Source organism: Octopus sinensis, linkage group LG22, assembly GCF_006345805.1.
Source record: "Octopus sinensis linkage group LG22, ASM634580v1, whole genome shotgun sequence".
Lineage (NCBI taxonomy): Eukaryota > Metazoa > Mollusca > Cephalopoda > Octopoda > Octopodidae > Octopus > Octopus sinensis.
This window is the reverse complement of record NC_043018.1, coordinates 8,664,060-8,679,996: the sequence shown is the minus strand read 5'-3', so window position 1 is coordinate 8,679,996 and position 15,937 is coordinate 8,664,060. Positions and strand designations below refer to the sequence as shown.

At 42.0% G+C, this 15,937-nt stretch overlaps 1 protein-coding gene across 5 annotated transcripts in view; it reads right to left on the bottom strand.

The window, feature by feature from the left end:
• Positions 1-15,937, bottom strand: part of LOC115223207 (ubiquitin carboxyl-terminal hydrolase 45) — a 99,472-nt gene that overhangs the window by 60,022 nt on the left and 23,513 nt on the right. The window contains exon 2 of one of the 5 annotated variants that reach the window (XM_036512317.1): positions 8,408-8,572. The exons of the other annotated variants lie outside the window; for them this stretch is intronic. The gene's annotated coding sequence lies outside the window, so the exon portion shown is untranslated. The remainder of the gene's footprint in view (positions 1-8,407; positions 8,573-15,937) is intronic. 5 annotated transcript variants of the gene reach the window in all.

Sequence of the window (15,937 nt, the reverse complement as noted above, 5' to 3'; positions counted from 1 at the left end):
TCAAGCACAGCATATCACCGAAGGTCTCTCTGAGACCAAAGTTTGAAGATCATGCTTCACCACCTCGTCCCATGTCTTCCTGGGTCTACCTCAACCACAGGTTCCTTCCACAGTTGGAGATCAGTACTTCTTTACACAGCTGACCTCATCCATACACATCACATGTATTTCTTTACTGCCCACAAGGGGCTAAACATAGAGGGGACAAACAAGGACAGACAAAGAAATTAAGTTGATTACATCGACCCCAGTTGGAAACTGGTACTTTATTTATCAACCCCGAAAGGATGAAAGGCAAAAATCGACCTCGGCGGAATTTGAACTCAGAACGTAACAACAGACGAAATATTGCTCCGCATTTCGCCCGGCATGCTAACATTTCTGCCAGCTCGCATACACATCACATAACCATATCAGTGCAATTGTCTCTCTTGTACACCACATCTGATGCCTCTTATGCCCAACTTTTCTCTCAAGATGCTTACACTCTGAGATGCTTTCTGAGTTCAAATTCTGCCGAGGTCAACTTTGCCTTTCATCCTTTCAAGGAGTTGATGAAATTGACTATTCCCCTTCCACAAAATTTCAGGCATTATGCCTTTAGTAGAAAGGACTATTATTATTAAAGGCAGCGAGCTGGCAGAATTGTTAGCATGCTGGGCATGTTATATGTGGCTGAGTATTCCACAGACGTGTGTGTGCTCTTCACGATATTTTCAGATGGAATTAGAATGTGACACAATATAACAAGACTGGAGCTTTCAAAGCTTCAGGTGACACAGGGCTATAGAAAAAGAAATGTGCAGGCGCAGGGGTGGCTGTGTGGTAAGTAGATTGCTTACCAACCACATGGTTCCGGGTTCAGTCCCACTGCGTGGCACCTTGGGCAAGTGTCTTCTACTATAGCCTCGGGCCGACCAAAGCCTTGTGAGTGAATTTGGCAGACGGAAACTGAAAGAAGCCCGTCGTATATATGTATATATATATGTGTGTGTGTTTGTGTTTGTCCCCGTAGCATTGCTTGACAACCAATGCTGGTGTGTGTATGTCCCCGTAACTTAGCGGTTTGGCAAAAGAGACTGATAGAATAAGTACTGGGCTTACAAAGAATAAGTCTCGGGGTCGATTTGCTCGACTAAAGGCGGTGCTCCAGCAAGGCCGCAGTCAAATGACTGAAACAAGTAAAAGAGTAAAGGGAGTAAGAGTGCTCATGATGCCACACCTGGCAAAAGTGGGGGCTGCACAATAAGAACAACAACAACAATCAAACTGCATCTGCATCCTACATGAAAGGTACACAGGTACTGCAGCATTACAAGTGTATTGCTCACCAAAATAGACAAACTTTCCTGTCTGAGTACAAGACATTTTTGCACAGCTGTTTTGGTACCATCTGTTTAGTATCACTGATTCAATGCCAACATATACAAGGGGGGGGGGGGGAGGAAATACAGGAGGACTGGTTAATTATGATTTTATTCAACATATTCCCTTCTCAGATTCACACACTTACTGCAGAGATCCTTCAGTTTTTCTAAGCCCTGAAAAAGAACTTGTAAGGTTGGGCCTTCATCCAGGTCTTTGGCAATACCCTTAAAGCCCAGAACTTTTCAGTACTTCTTGTGTATGTGTATGTATGTATGTGTGTGTATATATATATATATATATATATATATATATATACTTTATAATTAGGGTTCAGTAACGATTTGCTTCACCACATACCGAAGTTTAGAAATAGCAGTCAAAAAATCTTAGCTATTCCTTGGTATGTGGTGAAGCAAATCGTAGCTGAACCCTAATTATAAAGTATTACTTAAGCTTACCATGAAATGGTCCTTTTCATGCCGAATTCTACTTGGTGAAATTACTGATTACTTCATAAATTAATTAATTTCACCCTTTGTTATTATATATATATATATATATTATAGAGAAGAATGGAAAATTATACATCTTCAAAATATATCTATTATAGTATTATTCTCATTAAATTATTGGAATTTAATGAGAATATTGCAATAAACAAATTCTGAATATGTATAAATCATCATTTTCCTTTATGATGCCTTAATTACATTCTCTGTGCACTGTACAAAATCCCGTGAAGCAAACCCAGGATTTACTGATCAAGTGAAGAACTGTTTAATTGTTGATCATAAAAAATTCTGTATGTTCCCTGTGGTTAGCCATGGTTAGCCAGATCTACATCTCAAAATGCTAATATCATCAGCATCATCATCATCTTCGTTTAGCGTCCGCTTTCCATGCTAGCATGGGTTGGATGGTTCAACTGGGGTCTGGGAAGCCAGAAGGCTGCACCAGGCCCAGTTTGATCTGGCAATGTTTCTACGGCTGGATGCCCTTCCTAACGCCAACCACTCCGTGAGTGTAGTGGGTGTTTTTTACGTGCCAGACGAGGCTGGCAAACAGCCACGATCAGATGATGCTTTTTACGTGCCACCAGCACGGAGGCCAGGCGAGGCTGGCAACAGCCACGTTCGGATGGTTCTCTTACGTGCTACCAGCACTGGTATCACAGCTACAATTTCCATTGATGTTGATTGATTTTGATTTTGATTTTCACTTGCCTCAACAGGTCTTCACAAGTAGGGTTTTGTGGCCCAAGAAGGAAAGGTATGCATAAGTGGATTGGCTACATCCCAGGTAGAGGCCACAGGTTAAATTCTTTTGCTTGTTTATCATTTGATCATGGCCATGCTGGAGCACGGCCTTGAAGGGTTTTAGTCAAACAAATCGACCCCAGGGCTAATTGTTTTTTTAAAACCTAGTACTTATTCTATCAGTGTCTTTTGCCAAATCGCTAAGTTATGGGGATAAACACACCAACACTATTTGTCAAGTGGAGGAGGGGAGAAAGGCACACACATACACACATATACAACAGGCTTCTTTCAGTTTTCATCTACCAACTCCACTCATAAGGCTTTGGTTGGTTCAAGGCTATAGTAGAAGACTCTTGCCCAAGGTGCCGTGCAGTGGAACTGAACCCAAAACCATGTGGTTGAGAAGCAAGCATCCTACCACACAGCCATGCCTATGTAATTGGCCCCTTTCCCTCTACCAAATCTGTTCATGTGATTCTGGTGAGTCAGGGGCTATACTAGAAGGAAGTTGCCCAAGGTGCCACAGAGTGGAACTGAACCTGGAACCACATGCCTATACCTATACACATGTGGTAGAGTGTGTGCGGCGAGCTGGCAGAAACGTTAGCATGCTGGGCGAAATGCATAGCCGTACTTCGTCTGTCGTTACGTTCTGAGTTCAAATTCCGCCGAGGTCGACTTTACCTTTCATCCTTTCGGGGTCAATTAAATAAGTACCAGTCACGCACTGGGGTCAATATAATCGACTTAATCCCTTTGTCTGTCCTTGTTTGTCCTCTCTATGTTTAGCCCCTTGTGGGTAGTAAAGAAATAGGTATTTCGTCTGCCGTTACATTCTGAGTTCAAATTCCGCTGAGGTCGACTTTGCCTTTCATCCTTTCGGGGTCGATAAATTAAGTACCAGTTACGCACTGGGGTCGATGTAATCGGCTTAATCCGTGTGTCTGTCCTTGTTTGTCCCTTCTATGTTTAGCCCCTTGTGGGTAGTAAAGAAACAGATATGTAATATAAAAACTGTGTGTGTGTGTGTGTGTGTGTGTGTGTGTGTGTGTAGGTGTAAAACAAAATTGTTTGAATCCAATTAAATATGTAGTGACAGGTGTATCATGTAATGTGTGTGTGTGAGCGTACAGAAAGAGTGACAGGTGTCAACTAAATGACGATGATACAGAGATAAACAATAATGTAGGTGTGCTTCTCATACAAAAAAAGGGAAAAAGACAGCAATGAAAAGAAATCCAGATTTCCATTTCATAAATTTATTCGAATCAGAGAGGGGGGGAGAGAGGAATGTGGAGGGGGGAGTGGCAGTAAAATTAGGTCATTCATTTACAGAGGGTAGGACCATAGAGCAACCGGGCGAACCCTTTAGTATTCAAATTACTGTCAAAGGTAATGTTTATTTATTCACATTGCTTTTGAATTAATCATACACAATCTTGTCATTTCAGAATGACATTGTAAGGTAGGTGTGAGAGGCTTGAACATGTAAGTTTATATCATACCTGTCATGGTTATACTGCAGGTGAAAATGAGACAATTTTCACGGCTGACTAGACGTTCAGTGTGTGTTTGGTGACCGTACTTTATGACTCTGGAGGCAAAAATCACACACACAAGCACATACTCTCTTTTACTTGTTTCAGTCATTTGACTGTGGCCATGCTGGAGCACCGCCTTTAGTTGAGCAAATCGACCCCAGGACTTATTCTGTGTAAGCCTAGTACTTATTCTATCGGTCTCTTTTTACTGAACCACTAAGTTACGGGGACATAAACACACCAGCATCGGCTGTCAAGCGATGTTGGGGGAAAAAACACAGACACACAAACATATATACACACACATACATATATATACATATATACGACGGGCTTCTTTCAGTTTCCGTCTACCAAATCCACTCACGAGGCTTTGGTCGGCCCGAGGCTATAGTAGAAGACACTTGTCACGCAGTGTGACACGCAGTGGGACAGAACCCGGAACCATGAGGTTCGTAAGCAAGCTACATACCACACAGCCACTCCTGCACCTATATGCGCAGAAATATATACAAAGAGATAGTGAGATGATATCATAATGTATTACGTAAACACACTTGACATAATAACACTTTCCCCTCTTCCCAGATACATAAATAGAAACATGTTCACACAGGGGGGGGGGAGAAGAGGAGGGGAGAAGGAGAACAAAAACATTAGAATGTCTGATGTCAAATAAGTCAGCATGAAATCTGTGGTGCCGAATAAGCAGCACCGAAACAGCTGTGCCAAGACATCTTGTACGCATTGTGGGTCCCTGCCCTTAATCCCAGTTAGTTACGCTTTGCGTCTCAGAAAGCAGGAATAAAATGGGTTTTCAGAAAATTTTATCTTTTACTTGCTTCAGTCATTATACTGTGGCCATGCTGGGGCACCACCTTCGAGAGTTTTCAGTCGAATGAATCAACCCCAGTACTTTTTCTTCTTTTTTTTTAACGAATTTGCATGAAAGATGAATTGTGTATGAGCAAAGAATGTGACTGGATAAGCCAAAGATTACTTATGTCGATGCGGATGTGATATGACTGGACGGTTGAGGGCTGGGGAAAAAGTGAAGTCCTGTTGTAATTGTTACAGTGTGGCCCCAGATCAGCTCTCATTGAACAATTGGTCCCTTGGCACAGGCACTTGGCTAAATGATCACCTTTAAGGCACTGCAGGGAGACAGTCTGGGTATGGAAATGGTATTTAGTAAAACAGTAGAATCCAATAAAATTAGTAATGTTCTCTGTTGGTAAAAATAGTTAAAACAAATAGTTTAGATAACAGAAAATACTTGTGTTGTGAGGAAGATGTCAAGTCTAATGTTTCAGAAAAGATGAGAAGAGAGGGGGGGAGGGAGGGGAGAGGGAGAGAGAGAATAAAGGTCTTAACACTTTAACATTTACATTAGCCATATCCATCCAAATATTGTTTTGTGTTCAAATTGGCTAGACCCAGCCTCTCACACCTATTCTACAATGTTGTTTTAAAAAATAAAGTCATCACCATCATCGTTTAATGTCCGTTTTCCATGCTAGCATGGGTTGGACAGTTCGACCAGGGTCTGGGAAGCCAGGAGGCTGCGCCAGGCTCCAGCCTGATCTGGCAGTTTTTCTACATCTGGATGCCCTTCCTAACGCCAACCACTCCATGAGTGTAGTGGGTGCTTTTTACGTGCCACCAGCACAGGGGCCAGAGGAGGCTGGTAAATGGCCACAATCTGTTGGTGCTTTTTACATGCCACTGGCACGGACACCAGTCAAGGTGATGCTGATATCGGCCACATTCAGATGGTGCTTTTTACATGCCACCAGCACGGGTATCACAACTACAATTTCCATTTGATTTTTATTTTGATGTTGATGTACTTGACTCAATAGGTCTCCTCAAGCACAGCGGGTCACCCTACGATCCAAGGTTAGCACAGCAGGCCGTCCTGCGAGCCATGAATTCACTTCATTTGTCAGGTCTTCACAGTCTTCATCAAAAACTTAAAGCTACAAGATAATGCATGATTAATTCAAAGTAATGTAAACAGGTAAATATTATTCCTTTTCATGCAGTAATCTAAACACTAAAGGGTTAATACCGAGAGTTACCGCTTCTCATATTTTGTGAAGACATTTCTGATCATGGAGAGATACTACTTCAATCGGAAACAAGAGAAGGTTGGCAACTGGAAAAGCATCCAGCCATAGAAAATCCACCTTAACAAATTCTGTCCAAATTAATATGGACTTGGGGAAGTGAACATTAACATGATGACGATGATGATACAGGCAAGGGTGGGGGTCTATTTCCCCTGGACTTTTTTTTTTTCCCCCTCATCTTTCCATTCTCTCTTCCCACTCTACATCTCTATTCCAAAGACAAAATCCAAAACCCTTCCAATTTCTCTGAATATCAACCAAATAATTTAGATTATAAACCAATCCTATCTTTATATACATGGATACATACATACACTCTATATACACACACACACACACATACACATTCATTAGATGATCAAAAAAAAAACCAAACAGTTTTTAGCTAATTACCAGCTAAAGTAGATTGCTTTGACCTAATTCTATAATGTGAAAATTATTGAATAACTGGAGTATACTTAAAATTATAAATAAATAAACATATGGCCTATCACAAGCTGCTGCTAACATCCCCGCATGGCCATACATACACATGCACAGACAACCACAACTTTGTCGTGCAATCAGTCAAACTTAGCTGTTTGTAGCTTACAAACACTTCATCAACAGCAGCATCATCATCATTTTAACATACACTTTTCCATGCTTGTATGGGTCAGAGTTTATTGATGCAGATTTTCTACGGCTGGATGCCCTTCCTGTTGCCAACCCTCACCTGTTTCCAACTGAGGCAATATTTCCCCTCGGCCAGGCATGTTTTCTCATCATCATCATCGTTTAGCGTCCGTTTTCCGTGCTGGCATGGGTTGGATGGTTCGACCGGGGTCTGGGAAGCCAGGAGGCTGCACCAGACCCAGTCTGATCTGGCAGTGTTTCTACAGCTGGATGCCCTTCCTTGCACCAACCACTCCGTGAGTGTAGCAGGTGTGATTTTTACGTGCCACCGGCACAGGTGCCAGGTGAGGCTGGCAACAGCCACGATCGGTTGGTGCTTTTTACATGTCACCGGCACGAAGGCCAGTCAGGGTGGCGCTGGCAACGACCACGTTCAGATGGTTCTTTTACGTGCCACCGGCACTGGTATCATATTGAAAACGAGAGACGCCCCCACCATGATACCAGGCCACATTCCCAGTACCCCACCCCAACTGACCATCACAAACATAAACCTCTTTCTGAAGCAAATCCAAAGCAACTGTATTTCACAAATAAAACTTAACCCAACGAACCCATAATTTTGTTGCTTTTACATGAATCTCCACCCCATTATCACCCCAATTATTACATGAATCGCAACCCCATCACCACCCCACTTTTCTTCAACAGCCCCTTGGAACTTTCCACCGCCTACTTTGGAAAACATTGGTTTACAACAATCACCCAGTGTCAAGACAAGGATCCACACACACACACACATATATATATATATAATAGGCTTCTTTCAGTTTCCTTCTACTAAAATCCACTCATGAGGTTCTAATGGGCTCAGGCTATAATAAAAGACATTTGCCCAAGGTGCCATGCTATAGGATTGAACCTGAAACCACATGGTTGGTAAGCAAACTTTTCAACCACACTGCATAACCTGCACCTAAACTGAAAGCTATTGTATGTGTGTGTGTGTGTGTGCGCATGTGTGTGCGTGTGTGTGTGTGTGTGTGTTCTTGATATTACACTATTGCTGTAAATAAGCTTCCCTGTTAAACAAGCGTTATACGATGTTATCGTTGCTCAGTCCCACGTCAATCTGAGTCAACCATGATCTACCATTGAAGGCATTAATGCCACAACTGTCCCGTCTTTTCAGGACTACATTATCAAATAAATCTATCTATTTTATTAAGATGATATGGAGATTTAGCTGTTGTTTCTAGCAGGTCAAGTCACCATGTAGGAGCTTCATTAGTTCAAGGGACAGGGAATGAATGCAGGAATTGGGTGCAATAGCATTCAGGTTTTCCACACAATCATTAGATTATAAAACTAAGGTCATTCCAAATATGACCTTTCCAATTTAGTGTTCAATCTGCCGATCATGTGTTAAGAAAAAGATAATAGAGATGGTTAAACCAAGGGGCAGGTATGGCTGTGTGCTTAAAAATCTTACTTTGCAAACAAGAGGCATCATTGATATATATTCCTTATGCTTTCCAAAACTAGCAGCTCCTTCTCAACCTCTTACGGATCTTCTAGAAGGCACTTCCATCCAGTCAAAGGATTTTCTGAACAATATCAGACAATACAACTCTGCAAATGACATCGTTTGGTGCATCTAAGAAGATAGACAAACAAGAATTTACGACGACGTCAAAGTTCAAGAACAAGTCTATCACCTCATTGGTTCCCTGCTACTCGCAAATGAACAACCACAGTTCCTCCAAATTTACATTATGAGTGATGAAGGACAACAAACCTGAAGGAGGTGTCAACATTTCAGGTGATGGGTCGTGTTGGACACAGCGCCGACTGCTGCAAAAGAGAGTATATCCACTGACAGTTTTGCGGTGCGTTCAAAAATCCCATAACCCCACCTCCAATTTTCGTTGACAGGTTAGGGCCTGAAATACTCCAAACGGACACATAGCATGTTGCTTAGTCGAATTAACCCATCATTTACTCCACAAATGTTTTGTTGTCAATACTGCACTTTCCCATATCACCTGCTCCAACATAACTGTAATATAATATATACAAACTATGCCTTTTTAATTCCGAGCAACGACAGGTGTCTCTGCTAGTATGTACGTACCTACCTACCTACATACATACATATATATATGTATGCGTGTGTGTTTGTGTGTCTGTGTTTGTCCCCTTAGCATTGCTTGACAACCGATGCTGTTCGGCAAAAAGAGACTGATAGAATAAGTACTGGGCTTACAAAGAATAAGTCCTGGGAGCGATTTGCTCGACTAAAGGCGGTGTTCCAGTATGGCTGCAGTCAAATGACTGAATGAATGAATGCATACATACATACATACATACACACACATACATACATACATACACACACACACATACATACATATAAGGTCATCCCATAAGTTCTGTCCAAATTTTTAATAAAGAAAACAAGTGATCAAATGTTATATTTAATTGAAATTTGATCATCAATGTACTTTACCTGATTATCTATGACTTCCTTCCATCTATTTACAAGCTTTTTAATCCCATCAATGTAATTGCAAAAACAAGGGTGTGGAAGCATGCAATCCGAGAGGAACAGGTGATTAATTGAGCAAATGAGTAAAAGAGTAAAGGAACAGGTTGTCAGTAAAACTGAGTGGGTGTGTGGGTGCTAGTTCCTTACGGCCGTTTCTGCCAAGAGGCAACAAAATCTTCCAGGTTATCTCCATCTCTTCAGTGTTATGTAGGGATGAGCAGGTAAGGCTTGGATAATGAATGTGCCTCCAGGCTTCTCCAGAGGCACATTCATCATCCAAGCCTATCCCTACATAACACTGAAGAGATGGAGATAACCTGGAAGATTTCGTTGCCTCTTGGCAGAAACGGCCGTTAAGGAACTAGCACCCACACACCCACTCGGTTTTACTGACAACCTGTTCCTTTACTCTTTTGCTCATTTGCTCAATCAATCACCTGTTCCTATAGGATTGTATGCTTCCACACCCTTGTTTTTGCAATTACCAATTCTTTCTATTTGATAATCTGTACCACTAATACATGTGTATGTATTCATCTAATACACTGGAATAAATGGACATACCAGAATGTTTATCGGCTGATGTCTGTTGATTCTGTATCCTAGCCACTTTCGTATTTGCCATATATATATGACCTCTGTCTTTCCCTTGGATAACACTGGTGGCGTGGAGAGGGGAGGCTGGTATGCATGGGCGACTGCTGGTCTTCCATAAACAACCTTGCCCGGACTTGTGTCTAGGAGGGTAACTTTCTAGGTGCAATCCCATGGTCATTCATGACCGATGGGGGTCTTTACACTTTTTATATATATATATATATAGTGTACAACTTTGTGATGGTGAAGTGAACAAGAAAAGTACATCATCCGGTGAGAGATAAATATTATGCTTTTACTTATTTCAGTCATTTGACTGTGGCCATGCTAGAGCACTGCCTTTAGTCGAGCAAATCAACCCCAGGACTTATTCTATCAGTCTCTTTTGCCGAACCATTAAGTTACGGGGACATAAACACACCAGCATCAGTTGTCAAGCGATGTTGGGGGGACAAACACAGACGCACAAACACACACACGCATATATATATATATATACGACGGGCTTCTTTCAGTTTCCGTCTACCAAATCCACTCACAAGGCTTTGGTCGGCCCAAGGCTATAGTAGAAGACACTTGCCCAAGGTGCCACGCAGTGGGACTGAACCCGGAACCATGTGGTTGGAGAGTGAGCTACTTACCACACAGACACTCTTTTATGAGCTGCTAAGAGTATCATTACCATCCTTGTTTAACATCTGCTTTCCATGCTGCAATAGGTTGGATGGCTTCACATGGAGCTGGCCAGCTGCGAGTGGTATGATTTCGTTGGCATTAGGATACCATCCTAATGCCAACCACTTAACAGAGTGTACTGCATGCTTTTTACATGCCACTAGTATGGGCATGTAGACAGCATTTTTTTAACATCTGGTGCCTTCATGAAATCCTCAGGCTGTGTCCATGCTCTCTGAGCCGTTTTCATCACATGAAACTAATAGCTCTTACAAATATATATTGAGTTTATTAAATAATATATATATATATATATATATATATAAAACAACTTATAAATAAGGGCAAACGAAAATAATTTTAATGCCAAATATGCCGAAACTAGACACATTGTCCATAACCATATAATTTATCACAATAAGCATGTTACTCGAAAAAAGTCGACAGAAATTTCTAAAAAATTCCATTATTACCATATCGGACGGATTTCAGGGTTAGCTCATAAGAACCTTCCCTTCGTCAGTGATAAATGCGGCAAAGAAATAAATGAAATACTTACTCATACCCATGGAAGCAGCAAACACTAAGTCATGAGCACAATTAAGAACCCCAAATATATCCAAAATAGAAATTCTCCAGCTCATTCGAGACACATGCAATTCGAACTCAAATTCTCTTATTTATATATATATAAGAATTTTTTGTGTAATAAGATAAAAATTCCAGGCTGTATAAATATTAGAGCATTTATAGATAGAAGGACTTACAGCTGTTTCTAGGATATTTATTAATTATATCCCTTCATCAGAGACAGTGTGAGAGGATAATTAAGTCATAGTTGGTTTAGATGTGATACAAAATAGAGAGTGAGGTGGAGGAAAGAAAATAGATGCAAGATATGTATGGGTATAGAAGTTGTAAATCCATTTTTTTGGCATAATGGTATATATGCAATATTCCAATATCCTATGAGTACATAAATATATACATATATATATACACACACACACACACAAAATGTGGAGAGAGAAGAGAGAAAGAAAGAAGTAATGTTAATTGCCACTTCAACATGGCTATTTGGTAGAGATTTTCTCACAAGCTACTTTGCTTTTATGTTAGTTGTACATAAGTGAGAGAAAAAAAAGCAAAGTCTAAAAGAGGAATTGGACAGTCATCTTTTTCATATTGTCAAGTGTTATATTCCTAGTTGCGGCATATCATTTCACACCCTGTAATAGCACTTCACACATGGCGGCAAGAGGCACAAAGACTCTTTGATGCTGGGAGGGGGACACAAAATAAAACAGGCAAACAATACAACACAAACAATAATATCACCACTAAAATAATAATTTTGCCAATCCACCATCCTTGATAACCGTTTCCATTATAGGCACAAGACCTGGAATTTTGGAAGAGGAGGCTCTCCAGTGCTCAACTGGTACTTACATCATTAATCACCAAAAGGACGAAAGGTAAAGTTGACCTCAGCAGCATTTGAACTCAAAACCTCAGATTGTAAAGATGAATGTACAAGTTGCTAAGCATTTATTTTGTCTGGTGTGCTAATGATTCAGCCAGTATGCCACCGTCTACCACCCAAAAATGACGGGCATGAGCACCGTCCGAGCGTGATAGTCGCCAGAGCAGCTAACCGGCTTCCGTGCCAGTGGCACATAAAAGGCACCATTCGAGTGAGATCGTTACCAGCTTCGCCTTACTGGCACTCGTGCCCCGTGCTAGTAGGGTGCTAAGAGCACCATCTAAGCATGATCGTTGCCACAACGGCTAACTGGCTTCCGTGCCGGTGGCATGTAGGAGGCACCATTCGAGCGGGATCGTTACCAGCATTGCCTTACTGGCACCTGTGCTGTTGGCATGTGTAAAAAAATTCAATCGAGGTCGTTGTCGTTGCCAGTACCACCTGACTGGCCCCCGAGCCGGTGGCAGGTAAAAACACCCACTACATTCTCAGAGTGGTTGGCGTTAGGAAGGGCATCCAGTTGTAGAAAGACTGCCAGATCAAGACTGGAGCGTGGTGCAGCCATCTGGTCCAACCCATGCCAGCATGGAAAGCAGATGTTAAACGATGATGATGATGAACCCTTTAGCATTTAAACCAGCCAAAATAATCTACCTGTTTTCATCTTCAAACTGGCAAGATCAGGCCTCTTGTACTTGGAGTGGCTGTGTGGTAAGTAGCTTGCTTACCAACCACATGGTTCTGGGTTCAGTCCCACTGCATGGCACCTTGGGCAAGTGTCTTCTACTATAGCCTCGGGCCGACCAAAACCTTGTGAGTGGATTTGGTAGACGGAAACTGAAAGAAGCCCGTCATATATATGTATATATATATATATATATGTATGTGTGTGCGTGTATGTTTGTGTGTCTGTGTTTGTCCCCGCAACATCGCTTGACAACCGATGCTGGTGTGTTTACGTCCCCGTAACTTAGCGGTTCGGCAAAAAATAGACTGATAGAATAAGTACTAGGCTTATAAAGAATAAGTCCTGGGGTCGATTTGCTCGACCAAAGGCGGTGCTCCAGCATGGCCACAGTCAAATGACTGAAACAAGTAAAAGAGTATGTTGTTGAAATATCAAAGCTAAAAGTTAATGCAGGACTAAAATGAATCAATGTGAATAAATAAGCGGATTACATTTGACAGAGAAATCTAAATACTAAAGGGTTAATTTAGGTCCAAGGACAGCAGTTTGAAGAGGATGGCAGGGGTTGATGGGGTGGGTGACTGAGGCCCCCACCCCCACCTCACCCACGACCCCAGTATCCGACTGGTCCTTTATTTCATCGACCCAGAAAGAGGAAAATCAAAGTTGACCTCAATAAGATTTGAACTCAAGGAAATGAAGAATGAGTCTGTGTGTGTGATCCGAAAGAGATTTAGTTGTTGTTTCTTGTAGAGCAAGCAACATAGAGGTTTGTTTGTTTGTTTGTTTGTTTGTGGGTTTTCTTGTTGAGTGTCAACCAGAGGTCAGAAGGGGGACACAATCAATGGGGGTAGATACAGCACCACCACCCCTACCACAGGGTTGTGGTTAGTGATAGAGGTCTTCTTATAAATTGACATTAACCCAGGACAGAAAAATGAATGGCTTATGGTTGACTCATCCCCCCATATACGCAAACAGGCACATACACACACACATCCATACACAAACAGGCATACACTGACACATACAGGCATACACTGACACATAGAGGCATACACTGACACATACAGGCATACACTGACACATACAGGCATACACTGACACATACAAGCATACACTGACACATACAGGCATACACTGACACATACAGGCATACACTGACACATACAGGCATACACTGACACATACAAGCATACACTGACACATACAGGCATACACTGACACATACAGGCATACACTGACACATACAGGCATACACTGACACATACAGGCATACACTGACACATACAGGCATACACTGACACATACAAGCATACACTGACACATACAGGCATACACTGACACATACAGGCATACACTGACACATACAGGCATACACTGACACATACAGGCATACACTGACACATACAGGCATACACTGACCCATAGAGGCATACACTGACACAGAGGCATACACTGACACATACAGGCATACACTGACACATACAGGCATACACTGACACATACAGGCATACACTGACACATAGAGGCATACACTGACACATACAAGCATACACTGACACATACAGGCATACACTGACACATAGAGGCATACACTGACACATACAAGCATACACTGACACATACAGGCATACACTGACACATACAGGCATACACTGACACATACAGGCATACACTGACACATACAAGCATACACTGACACATACAGGCATACACTGACACATACAGGCATACACTGACACATACAGGCATACACTGACACATACAGGCATACACTGACACATACAGGCATACACTGACACATACAGGCATACACTGACACATACAGGCATACACTGACACATACAGGCATACACTGACACATACAAGCATACACTGACACATACAAGCATACACTGACACATACAAGCATACACTGACACATACAGGCATACACACATATCCATACACAGACATATAGGCATACACATAGACACACACAAACACATATAGGCATACACAATTGACATACACATACTCATACACAGACAGGCATACATACATAGACACACATACATACAGATACATATACATATACCGGCATACACCAACACAGGCATACACACACATACATACTGAGGCCCTTACAGGCACATACATTTATATACACACACTGGACAAAGGTGGAGTTGGCAGTGAAGCTAAAATGGGAGAGAGGGGAAAAAGGAGGAGATCATCATCCAGAGACTTTAGGACCTGAGACGTTCCAACCATGACTATCTCCTACACACATTGAGCAAACGAGAGGAGGGGATTTACAAAGACAGAGGAAGAGGTGTAGAGAGGAGAGAGAGAGGGAGAGGAAACCTCAGCTCCAGCAAATCTAACAAAAGTTGTTTCACCCATGACCACACATACAGAGAGAGCAGAGATAAAGTTGGAAGTGCGGTGGGGAGGAGGAGAGCAAACCCCTGGGCAAAGATATTGAAGCTGTAATCATTCCAACACACACACACAAAGGGATTCTTTGCTGCCAGAGGATTCATCTGCCCCCCCACCCCACCCCACACAGAGCCAGACCCTATCTCCCAATCAATCAATCTATATATTCTATTATCTTATTACTCAACCAGCAGGAAGTAATAGAGAAAGAGACAGAGAGAGAGAAAGAGACAGAGAGAAAGAGAGAGAGAGACAGAGAGAAAGACAGAGAGAGAGAAAGAGAGAGAGGGGGAGAAAGACAGAGAGAAAGAGAGGGAGAGAGAGACAGAGAAAGAGAGAGACAGTGAGAGAGAGAGAGAAAGAGAGAGAGAGAGAGAGAAAGAAGAAAGAGAGAGAGACAGAGAGAAAGAGAGAGAGACAGAGAGAAAGAGAGAGAGACAGAGAGACACAGAGACAGAGAAAAAGTGTGTGTGTGTGTGTGTGGAAGGGGAGGAAGTTCCATTACTTTCCTTTCTTTCCTCCAAAGAATAAACACAGGAACCAGAATCGATATCTTTAAATACAGAAATCAGTAGGAATCGGGGAGTTGGCGGCGGCGAGGGGGGGT